This window comes from Amaranthus tricolor, chromosome 6 (genome assembly GCF_026212465.1).
Source record: "Amaranthus tricolor cultivar Red isolate AtriRed21 chromosome 6, ASM2621246v1, whole genome shotgun sequence".
Lineage (NCBI taxonomy): Eukaryota > Viridiplantae > Streptophyta > Magnoliopsida > Caryophyllales > Amaranthaceae > Amaranthus > Amaranthus tricolor.
The window spans coordinates 7,507,935-7,520,557 of record NC_080052.1 but is presented as its reverse complement, the minus strand read 5'-3'; positions in this window follow the sequence as shown (position 1 = coordinate 7,520,557).

Here is a 12,623-nt window from a genome sequence, read left to right as displayed (position 1 = left end):
TAGAAAGATCTTGAAGCCTAGGTTCTAATGCCGGAAACATTGCAGTAATGTGATTTTCCTATCAAAAGTTCTGACAAAAAGAGTGGTTATGTATCAAATTTTAACACAAAACGTGTGATTAGGTTTTTTTTTTCAATTTTAAAAACTTGTTTTCTTTTTTAGAATTAATATTTTTTATTTTAATTTGATTATTATTAGTAAATTTAGTTTAGTAATGATAATGTTGATTTTATAATTAAAGATAAATTTAAGGGCATTTTAATAATATCATTAGAAAAAAGAGTGTCCACAAAATAAAAAGGGTGACGACTTTTAAGAATTGAGAAAATAAATAAAGTGATATTTTATTGGAAATTACATGAAATGTGTGAATGACGTGAAATATAAATTAAATTTGTTGACAAGAAGTTAAAAAAGGTGCAGGTCATAACAAAAATATATATAAGATAAATTTAATCGACGAAACTGAAAAGAAAAATAAGATAAATTTTTTTGATCCTAGTGAGTATTAATATGATAATGAATAATGTGAATATGGAATGCTTATTTTTAATTATATTTCACAACCCATCATCTATGACTATTTTACTATTTTGTTAAATAGTTCAATTAATAAATTGATTAAATAATTTATAATTATACATAAAATAGTATTAATTTGAGTTTTAAGTTAGAGGTCTTAATAATATGGGCATAATTACGGCATAATTACATCACCATAACACGATTTCATATAATAATTATTGCTTAAATTTTTTTTTTTCTCCATTGTGGGGGAGGGAAGTGTCAATGATTGGATAGATGTTTTTATAATCTTGAAAGTTTCCCAAACATAAATAGTTTACTTCTTTTCCTTTTTTTGAGTTATATAGTTTATTTCTTATCTAGGTTCGTGGGCATGAGGGGCGGTAGTCTAGTGCCCCATGTCAAGAAAGCAAAATTTATAATTGTAGAAGGGTCTATATAGGTTATAAATTACAAACGAAAAGAGCTCTAATGAACTATTTTGCCAGGGCCCCAAAAAATCTAAAACCGGCCCTATTCTTATTATTAAACATTAAGGTGACTATCTTATTGATAATGATATTTATTTATTTATCTATATTATATGCTTTACGTGTTATACTTCTTCCGTTTCAATATAGTCGCAATATTGCAAATACAAGCACTATTTACTTATCTCTCTTAATTTGTGATTAATTTGTAATCTATAAGTTAAAAAATAGTCAAGTGGGATCTTGTTTGATTCGTCTCGATGCAAAAATTATTAATATCAAATTTTAATAATTTTTTATCATACATAATTATAAATATTAAGAATTGAATTAATATATTAGACCGTATAAAAAAACAAATATTATAAGTATTTTAAAACGGAGAAAGTATATACCACTAAATAACAACTAAAGGGATTATACACGTGTTAGCAAAGAACTTCCAACGTTTAAAATTTTTTTAAAATTAGGCCATATCTAGGTATAATTAAGTATCGTTATAATTTGATTCTCATGATTATTCTATTTCCTTGACTTATTATGTAATCTAAAAAAATTCAACATTTTTATATGGCTATCGTAAAGGTTATTACACCTAATTCCACTAGTAGGTCAACAATCACAATCAAAGATATGTTATAAATTTATTGATTGAGAGTGTGTGTTTTTGTTGTCTCATTGGTCTCAAAGTTGTCTATGTAGTAATACTACCTCTGTTTTTTTTTATTAATAATTATATTTCATTCAAAAAATTCTCATATAAAAAGATGAAATATAATAATTGATAAAAAAAGGAGTTAGTAATTTGATAATTAGAGTGGAACATTTGAGATGACATCTTCCCATAAGCTATATCAAATGGATGCCAATAATTGGTTGTAATTCATAGTAGAGAGGGCAATGGGTTATATTCGAATCAAACGTGCATGCTTCGACTTTGCTCGCAATAAAAGTTGTTTTTTTAGCTTTATCATGGATAGAGATGGCAACGACTCTAATCCGGACCGGGTCTAGGTGAACCCGGATTCAGATTTGTTTTCTTGAGCAAAAGATAGATCCAAACCCGGACCCACGAGTCCAGATTTTCAAGACCCATATCCGGATCCGTGGATACTGCGGATCCAATACCGGATTCGGGTCCAAAATGAATCTGACTATTTTTTTTTGCATTTTTTTAATTTTGGATCGTATTGATATTGCGATAAAGCTAAATTTATTCACTAATGATAATAATATATAATATGAGTTGAGGATCAAAACAAGTACTAAGACAAATACAATCATATCCTTAATCGTAGTTACAAAAACAAGCAAACTAACATCATGCAAGGAACAAAAAAAGCACTAGCAAACTCCAATAGTTAGATATACTTGTATCAGTGAGAATTATAATTATATCCAACAAATTATCATTGACTAATCAAACTTGACAAACAAACCACAACAATTTCCTCATCAAAGACTAATGCAAACACTAATATTCCTAGGAGGGATAAGGCAGCAGCTGGGAGGGCTTTTGTTATATAGCCCAGTAATACTTAGGGTTAATAATGAAAACGGGTCCTTCGGATCCACTGGTCCGGATTTGGGCATTTTTGAGATTCGGACCTGGATCCGCGGAACACAAAATGGATCCGGATCTGACTCGATTTCGATGGGTCCAAATTTCATATACGGATCCATGGATTCGGGTCGGGTTCAATATCCATTGTCATCCCTAACCTCGGACACGGATATGAATTTCATGTCTTTCGATTTTGCTGGGATTTGAATTCTCAAACTCCAACGGACTCAGATTTTGACATTTTTAAATTGTACGTAAATTCATAAGATTAAACACGTTCAAATAAAAAGCTATTTGCAACAACTAATACTTAAAGTAAAATTATTTATTAAGATTTTATAAATGATTAATATAACTCATTTAATATTAATTTGTACATTTGGGAGTTTTAGATTCTCGAATGGGTTATGAGTACAATACTTTGAATCAGGTCAATTTGTGAGTGTTGAGTGTACTTATTACTTAAAAATTTCGTCAATTGAATTGTAGAAATAATGTTGAATTAGTCATCAATCAAGATTTTATTTATGGGCTAATAGGTGTAGCTTAAGTTATCGTTGGATTCTCCTTCCTTTCAAGAATTAATTGAAACTATTCTTCTTGATTAATCGAACTTTGTTTTATGATTAATTTTTGTAACACTTAATGGATCAAACTTCATCAATGACGAGTCTATGATATATCTTCTAATTAATTAGTCAGACTTGATAAATCTTAAAATATACTCCCTCTTATTCCTCTTAGGAGTTCTATTTAACTTTTCACAGATTTTAAAGAGGGTTAAAATGGGACCCTAAGGGTAGAAAAGATAGTAGTATTATGGGTTTTTAATGTAAGGATTAAGGAATTAATGATTTCCACCAATTTCAAGCATTTTGTAGCCCAATTTAAAAGCTGATTTTTTTGGCACCAAAAGTCTAAACATTTTTTTCAGTTCAAGACCAAAATTACATCGATCGTCTACTTAACTCCGAAAGTACATAAATAAGTCCTACAAGTACAATAATTTTTCGAAATTACATCAATTTGTCCGACTACTAAAGAAAATTACATAGATCCGTTACAGCATCTCAGATAGCCTTCTCAATTCTTCGACAGCTTCGGTGTAGTTGTGGTCGTTACTGATCATGTGAGTGCAGATTTTTTTTGCGATCATTGACTTCAGAGTTTTTTTCCAAATTACCAAAAATGACGCATAAATAATTTCATAAATAGCCACCAAATTGTAAACAACCAAATTTTCAATTCAAAAAATTTCATCACATTACCCAAATTCATTTTAAAACCCAAATTATAATGTCCAAAAACAAAGAAAATCAAAAACTGCCGCCAAAGGGTGAAAAATCAAAATTGAATACTGGCGCCAATACAATACCATGATAAACAAAACACACAGCAACATCAAAATGGAAGTGCCAAAAAATTCCATCAATTAAAATTAGGTGCCAAAAAATGAAAAGTAAACGCTCCAAACAGCATCAATCATTACATCTAAAACAGAAGCAATAAATACTCCAAACACAATTCATTAATTACACACCTATCTAAAAAAATGGCTTCTTCAAAAAATCTAAGTACTCAACAAAGAACCCAAACCATGCAAAAGCTGTTGTCTGCATTAAATAAGAAAGCCATATCAGTGCTAGGCACAATCAATGCACTAGCCACTGAGTTTCAAGTGTGTAAGAAAACAATCACACATTTGTGGAATGAAGTGAAGAAGCAGATCAGGAATAACAACACAGTGATTAACCTCAACAGCAAGAGAGTGGGAAGACAAGCACCAAACAAAATCCAATTCGATGAAGAAAAGTTTAAGGCCATCAAATATGAACTCAAGTGTACTCAGCATTCAGTAGCAAAGCAGATGGAGGTGTCACAAACAACAGTGTGTAGGTGGAAGAAGAACAAAGTCATAAGAAAGCACACAAACGCAATCAAACCCACTTTGTGAAAACAACAAGCTACACAGGTTAAGTTTTGCATTATCTAAATGTGAATATGATGAACAAAATGATGCTTTCAAGTTTAAGCCATATACTAACGTTGTTCACATAGATAAAAACATTTCTATCTAACCCGGGAGACACAAACTATTATCTAGCTCCGGGTGAAATAGAACCACATAGAGAGTGTCAATCTAAGAGGTTCATTCCCAAAATCATGTTCATGTGTGCTGTTGCAAAGCCAATATTTACAACTAATGGTAATGTCTTTTTTTATGGTAAGATAGGAATATGGCCATTTATTACACAGGAGCCAGCAAAAAGAAGCTCCAAGAACAAGAAGAGGGGGGAGTTGGAAACAAAGCCAATACAGTCAATAACGAAAGAGCACATTAGAGCAACGCTTATAACTAATGTGCTACCAACCATAAGAGCAAAATGGCCTCAAGAATTATCAAAGCACATTTATATTCAACAAGATAATGCCAAGCCAAATATAGCACATAATGATAGAGAACTTTTGGAGGAGGCATGAAAGATGGGTTTTACATACAATTAGTGCAACAACCACCAAATTCCCCTGACATGAATGTACTAGATCTAGGTTTTTTTAAATCAATTCAAGCTTTGCAATATCAAAAAGCTGCTTACAATGTAACACAGTTAGTTATGATTGTGAATAATGCATTTCAGAATCTAAGTCCACAATGTTTAAGGTTTGTATTTATCTGTTACAAGCATGCATGATAGAGGTCATGAAAAGACAAAGGGGATTTGACTATCACATTCCTCACATGAACAAAACATAGGCAGCAAGGGAAGGCACTTTACCAGATTACCTAAGTGTTGAAAAATAATTGGTTGTTGATTCACTTCAACATTTATTCACAAAGATAAGTTCAGAAAAAATGAATCAGTTGGTGGAACTGATTGGTTATGCAGGGGGTATTGAACAAGGGACTATGCAAGTGAATGACAATGTTGACATGGGAATGTACAATTAACAAACACAACAACAACAAATTTGAACAATAGCATCATTATTTTTGGGAGCATCAAAGCAAAACCAACAGTAGCACAGAAACCAGCATATCAACTACAAAAAACAACTTTTTTTTTTGGGAACAAGTTAAGCAACAACAGCACAGAAACCAGCAGATCATGAAGAACAGTAACCAACACATCAACATGTTTCAAGTGTAAATCCTTTTGATTTTGGACATATTTTTGGGATCTTAAACATGGGATGTTTAAGATGTAAACAACAAATTAAAAATTTATGTTGTTTCCAATGAAACATTTGTATTCATATATTCATAATTGAAAAAATTGGTTGTTTTCGGTACTCTCAGGTACACTTGTTTATTTTTTTCAAATCATTGAGTGGAAAATCGAACATCTTTGCGCTTAAACATTGGAAAACAACCCAAACCCCGTTTGTTCGATTTATGGTGGCTAAAAATTGCCATCACTTAAAGATCACAAAGCAATAGAAAAAATGCATCAAAAAAATGTTTAACTTAAAAATCATCACCAGTCAATACCAACATACAACCACAAGAATAGAAACTCACTTGAAAAAGGACCAAGCTTATCAAGCCAATCCTCTTCTTCACAATCAGTATTCGAAAAAACAGCACCACGATCAGCCTACAAATCCACCTCAAGTGTGTAAATGGGTTCACCCTTAGAGTCAAGTTCTCTTCCCCACGTATGATCAGTCTCAACAAAAGTTGAGTCATCATAGTAAACAAAAGAGTTTTCCTCGAACGACTTCAGACCAGATCTAGAGTTTTCATCATCAAACCCCTTCGACTCAATCTTAGTAGGCGATTTGTAAGGGAATTTGGGGATTCTCAAATGTAAAGAAGTAGGCGAGAAAGGGTTTTTCATGGGTGAGTTGAATGGCGAGTTAGGGTTCTTTAGGGGTGATTTCAAAGGCGACTGAGGGTTTTTCATGGGAGATTTTAAAGGCGAACTGGGGTTTACCATGAGAAGAGATAGAAGAACATGAAAGTACAAAAGAAGAGGGTGAAGACACAACCCAGATCTAGGGTTATTAAAGGATTACAGAGAGGGAGGCAGAGGAAGATGATGAAGAAAGAACGCAGATTTAGGGTTCAAGAAAGAACACGAAAACACAAAGGGAAATAGGGATGGGTAGGGTTTAGGGTTAAAAAGGGAGGGAATGGTTAATAGGTGGGTAGATTAATTAGGTTTAAGATGTTTTGATTAATGAAAAGGGAGGTCAATTAATATGGGTAATGGAGGGTATAATTGAAAATAACATAAACCCACTAAGGGCATAAAGGTCAAAAAACCATACTGAAGATATAAATGAGACAATTAGTATCACTTCACCATAAAAGGAAATGGAACACATAAGAGGAATAGGAGGGAGTAAAATTTTATAGGCTAAGGAACAAGGCGCTAGGTTGAGATTTAAAAACAAAGTTATTGAGAGGATAAAATATTTGAAATATATAATACATGTGTTATCTCTAAAAGAATTGTTTTGGATCCAAGTCCCTAATATCAATTGGACCTCACTTGTGGTCATAGTAGTCCTATGACTTGGTTAAAAAGCCCAAGTCAAACATAGTCAATAAAATATTCAGGCCCAATTTCGAGTTGTGTATCGATTTATTTCATCAATTATCAATTCGAAAGCAGATTCAGTCTGTTTTGATATCAATACGGAGCCAAGGACTATAAATACTCACAAAACATCCTAATGAAGGAAGGGGCCACAATATTCTCTTTAAGTAATTTATTTTTCATATTCGCTTATTTGACTTAGCATCAAAGGAGCTTTCCGGGGTGCCGCCCTTCGTGTTAGTAGCCTTTTGTTTATTTTGTAGGTTCATTCGAAGATCTTCAACCTCCTTCGACCATCTTCAACCACCTTCAACCATCTTCAACTACTTTCGGCAACGCAGAATTGGATTGGGTTGTTCTATACTACGACACGTGGATGTTTCCACTTGGACTTACAACATAAATTACCCTTCCTCCAATTGATACAAATTTTAACTAAGTTTCACACGAAATAGTTTGGCGCCGTCTGTAGGGAGGAGTAACACCTCACTCTGAACTTGAACTGAAAGCCATGCCTCCAAAAGAAACACCTAGGCTCATACGTATTAGTTGGGACCTCACCCGTCTAAAGCAAACAGATCTGGCCATGCTTGTAATCCCAATCCTTCAGTTCTTAATCCTACTTCTAACCCAGATCCTGTCACCCATCAAGACCTTCAAGAATTTGCAACCCTTCTCACTACTCAACTTCGATAGCACATTACTCAAGCCTTTAAGACAATTGCTACTAGATCTTCACCTAATGTTGAAAATGAACAAGTCCAACCTTCTCCAAGGAGGGGACCTACACCCATTCATAGGCCTAACCTATACAAGCAAATCATATTGTTGTCTCGGTCAGGTGTTTTCAGTCCATATTCACACATCCTATCAAATTTTACGGGAATGGATAAGTACATATAATGGATGAATGAGATCTCAACATTGCTCATACATTATTTTGCGGAACTGTCCAAAGATCAATCAATTTTATGATTAATTTTTCTACTTCATCAAAAAGTACGAACCAGATATAAAACCAGATCATGACATTGTGGTACAAGAAATATTTGCACACTGATTCAAAAGATTGTAAGTACATTTAATAATTATTTTTGAATGTTTATAAAATAATATACTAAGTTTATTTTTTGGATTGTGCAGGCTAATGATGGGTTTCTTAATAAAATATTAAAATACGTTTCCGAAGGACCATTGAAAAATGCACGTCGATATGGTGTTTTTACGTGAATGGTTATAGATTACACACTATCGCACTCATCTATAAAAAATCTACTGACAACGACAAAGTGTGCGTTAAATCTAAAGTATGGGTGTTTAAAATTTTTTTTTGGAAGGTTATCTCAAGAGTTTGGGCGACCTTTTAAAACTGTTTTCTGGAACAGTTTTAGGTCAAATAATAAAACTATAACGTATGTGCGGAAATAAACTTAAAAAATAACACACGATATGTTAACGAGGTTTGGTTCTAAACAATCTACTCCCCGCCAATGGGTTCTCTTCCAACCCGTAGGATTCAACGCCTTTTATTAATAGACTTTAAGACAACTAGAAGATCTCTCTATCTTCATTCACCACGTTCTTCCCCTTGAAGAATGTCTTACAAGTCCCTTAATAAAAGCAAATCCCAATCTCACAATAAAGATTACAAGTTGAACACTTTAAAAACTATTCTAAGGTTAGGCGTATTAATCAATGAATATTCTAACTCTTTTTAACACTTAATCTATTACAAATTGTAAGAGCTATATGAACTAAGAATTACAACTCTTTGAACACTTAGATCTTATTTGAACAAGAGAGAAAATTGTAAGAAGAGGTGCAATCTTAATTCTTGAACGAAGCCTTGTATTTATATATGTCACGCCTCAACATATCCTTGAAGAGCAAGAAAGCTTCATCCGTCAATTTCGTTGATCTTGATAATCTGTGTCAGTCTTCAAGATCTTGAGCTTTAACTCAAACTGACGTTGCACTGACAGCTCATATAATTTCGTCATTGTGTGTTGTAACTTGTTATTATCAACCAATGTTGTGCTGCCATGTTAGAACTCATACAAGATATTGAAAACTCAGCAAAAACAGATAATTCAACATGTAAATAATTATTCAAAATTAATTCCTATTTTTAGCATTCATTTAAATTGTCATTTCCTATTTTTAGTATCAATTTAAATTACCATCTTATTTATAGGAAACTCTTTAATTAATTTAACAACTTATTTAAAATCAAATATTAACTGTGTACTATTAATAACAAAACGTGTGTAGCTTGTACTTTAACACTTAATCATCTAAATATCTTAAACACACATTTTAAATTCAAATTCAAATTTAATAACATAATATATCTAAACGTTCAAATAAAACGTATAATAATATATTCAGACTTAATTTCAATATATTTTGACCTATTAAATATTTCAAAGATAATTTTAATAAATCTTGACCTATTAAAATATTTCAAAGATAATTACGAAAATAACCTTATTATAAACATAATTATCTTAAAAGCATTTAAACTTATTTCAAAACTTATAAATTCAACCTTAAGATAAACTTAAGTCATTTAAACATATTTCAATATTTAGGACTTAAAATATATATATATATATATATATATATATATATATATATATATATATATATATATATATATATATATATATATATATATATATATATATATATATATCAATTATTCACTTTATATTTAATATGATTTTGGACCGTCTGAAACAACTAAATTTAATTGCTAAATTTATTTGTTTAATTAATATATGTTTTGAATTAACATCATTTAAGAGAGTTGAGTCTTCAGGCTGTTTCGGGTGGTTGGATAGTGGGGTGGGACAATAGAGGTGGAAAAGTAGTGGTTTTCGATTGGTGTGGGTGATTTGGGTGGTGGGGGTGGTGGTTAATACATAGTCAATTTTTGATCTGAATTAATATTGCTTAGTTAATTGATAATAATGTTTCGTTAATTTATTGTTTTTATTTTGTGAATTAATATTCAACTAGGTAGTTAAATAATTGATAGTTAAGTTTTGAATTAATAGTTGTTAATATAATTTTTTTCCATTTCTTAAGGAATTGGTAGAATGAGAAACCATCTAGGCAGATTATTGACCCAAGAACAGGTTGTCCTCTTAAGGCATATAGCAATTCTAGTGCTATAGGATCAGATTCTACTCAACTTCAACCTAACCCTAGTCAACCTCAACCTACGTAGTCCCTTTTGAAATGGCGAAACATTACTTGAACAGTTATATTCCTCTTGGGAGAATGTCACTCCGTCTCCAGTTAGATCACAAGGTTCGCGACATTAATCAAGGACATCGGAAACCCCAATGACTCCGTAGGGGTCGCAATCACATACATCTTCCACTGTGGCGAAACACCACAGCCACCACTACCATCACTAGTGGAAAAAAAAGCTTATATGCTACGGTTATATCACTGTTATATACTGCGCTTTTGACCCGCAGCACTTGTGATAGCAGCATTGTAACACCCCTGAATTTTCGACCCCTTAACGAAACCAAAACCATAAAGGACGGGAGGAAATTCGAGTGTTACATAAAAGAAAAGGAAAAGAATTTAGATAAACGTTAAATATTAACTTTAAAAAGGTGAGTGGAAATTTCGGCAGCATCTCTTCTAAAAATCGAACATGTGGTAGAGCAATTAGCATAATAAAACATTAAACTAATCTAAGGCATCATTGCCTTGAAAATCTCACACCACGGCGGAATAATTCGTCGCCGGCTTTTCAAATCAACATGCCAAGTATGGATCGTGGTTCCAATATCGACGCTTGTGTTTTAAAATGACTTAACTTCTCAAACCATACAGAGTTGTAAACTACGCAGCGAAAATACAAATATACAAGGGAGGACACAAGGCCTCATAACAAAACATATACAACCAAAGTTTACAAAAGATAACAAGAGCTACAAAATCGAAAGATAACGGTATGACACAGGTGATGCTTCGCCCACATCACTCTCCCCCAATGCAATGCAATGCAAAAGAAGCTCCAATACCTGCTACGCTATGATTCCTCCTGCTGCTTGACATTAGACCAAAGACCAATGTGTCATAGCAGGACAATCATAGAAGGTCATCAACAATCAAACATAAACACAAACACGTACAAGTCAGTAACTAGCATCAAATATAATAAGGCCAACTACTAGATAACATTATGTTATACAACAACATAAGATGATTTCATAAGACACAAGCACAGATAGTAACCGTTTATCGTCCACTTATACTTCTTGATCTCATTACGTCTTTTCCAACCCGAACCATGTGTTCTTAGGTAGAATGCAGGTCTTCACGCTCCACTTTTCAAAACATAAACTCTTGCAAAACATGCATAGTATCAACTCAACCAAGGCATTATAAGAATACCTAACACATGACCTTATAGAGCTTGTCTATCTTAAGGTAAGTGTGATCATAGTCTGTAATACCCTTAAGGTAACTTAACTTTGGCACACTTCTCACTAGCATAAACTATTCTATCAATGAGTAGATATTCTACAATGAGTAAACGTTCTATTAATGTGTAAGCTTTCTACGCAAGAATGAACCTTCTATTATTAAATAAATTTCGATTAATGAATAAACTTTCTATCACTGAATAACTTTCTATCAGTAGATCTTTTCTCTACTTCCTGGCATAGTGACACGGCCAAGGGCGTTATCGGCCATCTGGTGCCCATGGCAAAGTATGAGCTCATAACCCTCCAGCTGACCCTCTCGGGTCCTACCTTCGGAAAAAAACTAACACACTGGGGGTACTAAACCAGTGAAGAGGCCACCATATTGGGGTTTGTAAGGCCCGCATGGTAACACCTCGGTCAAGGGGCGGTATCGGCCATTCGGCGCCCAATGACAAAAGCATGCTCATACCCCCCTTACGGTGATCCCGTCGGATCTCACCTAGGGGACTACTAAATCAACTGGACATAATCCAGTTGAGTCACGCCAGCTAATCATAATCTAATACTTTATCAGACGGGAATAACTCCCACTTTCGACTATTACTGAGCGCCTTGGGATAGTAGCACGCCAAAACCCATTGAGCCATTCAACAAAATATGAAATTCACCTATAAAGGAGTCATTCTAACTCCAAGTAAGGCATAATCCAGATTCTTAAATAAATAAGGGGGTGGTCCCCGCCTCCTGCTAATACTCTCATTCTCTATAACTATATCTAACCGCAAGAATTTCATAATCGATAGCTATTCATATAAAGTGTATGCACTAGTATCTCATAGTTTTGATGCAATATATATTATCACAATAAACAATAGTGTCTTAAAGAAAATTGTATATAAGGGTTCGTTACTGCGTGTACGTACCTGTAAGCGTCACTACACGACCAAAAGAGCCACAATAATCAGACAGAGCGAGGTTTTACATCCTTTTTATGAACTGGGATACTATACAAGTTAGGAATAGAATTAATAAGTTCCCTTAACTATTTTGTCATACTAACTAAATG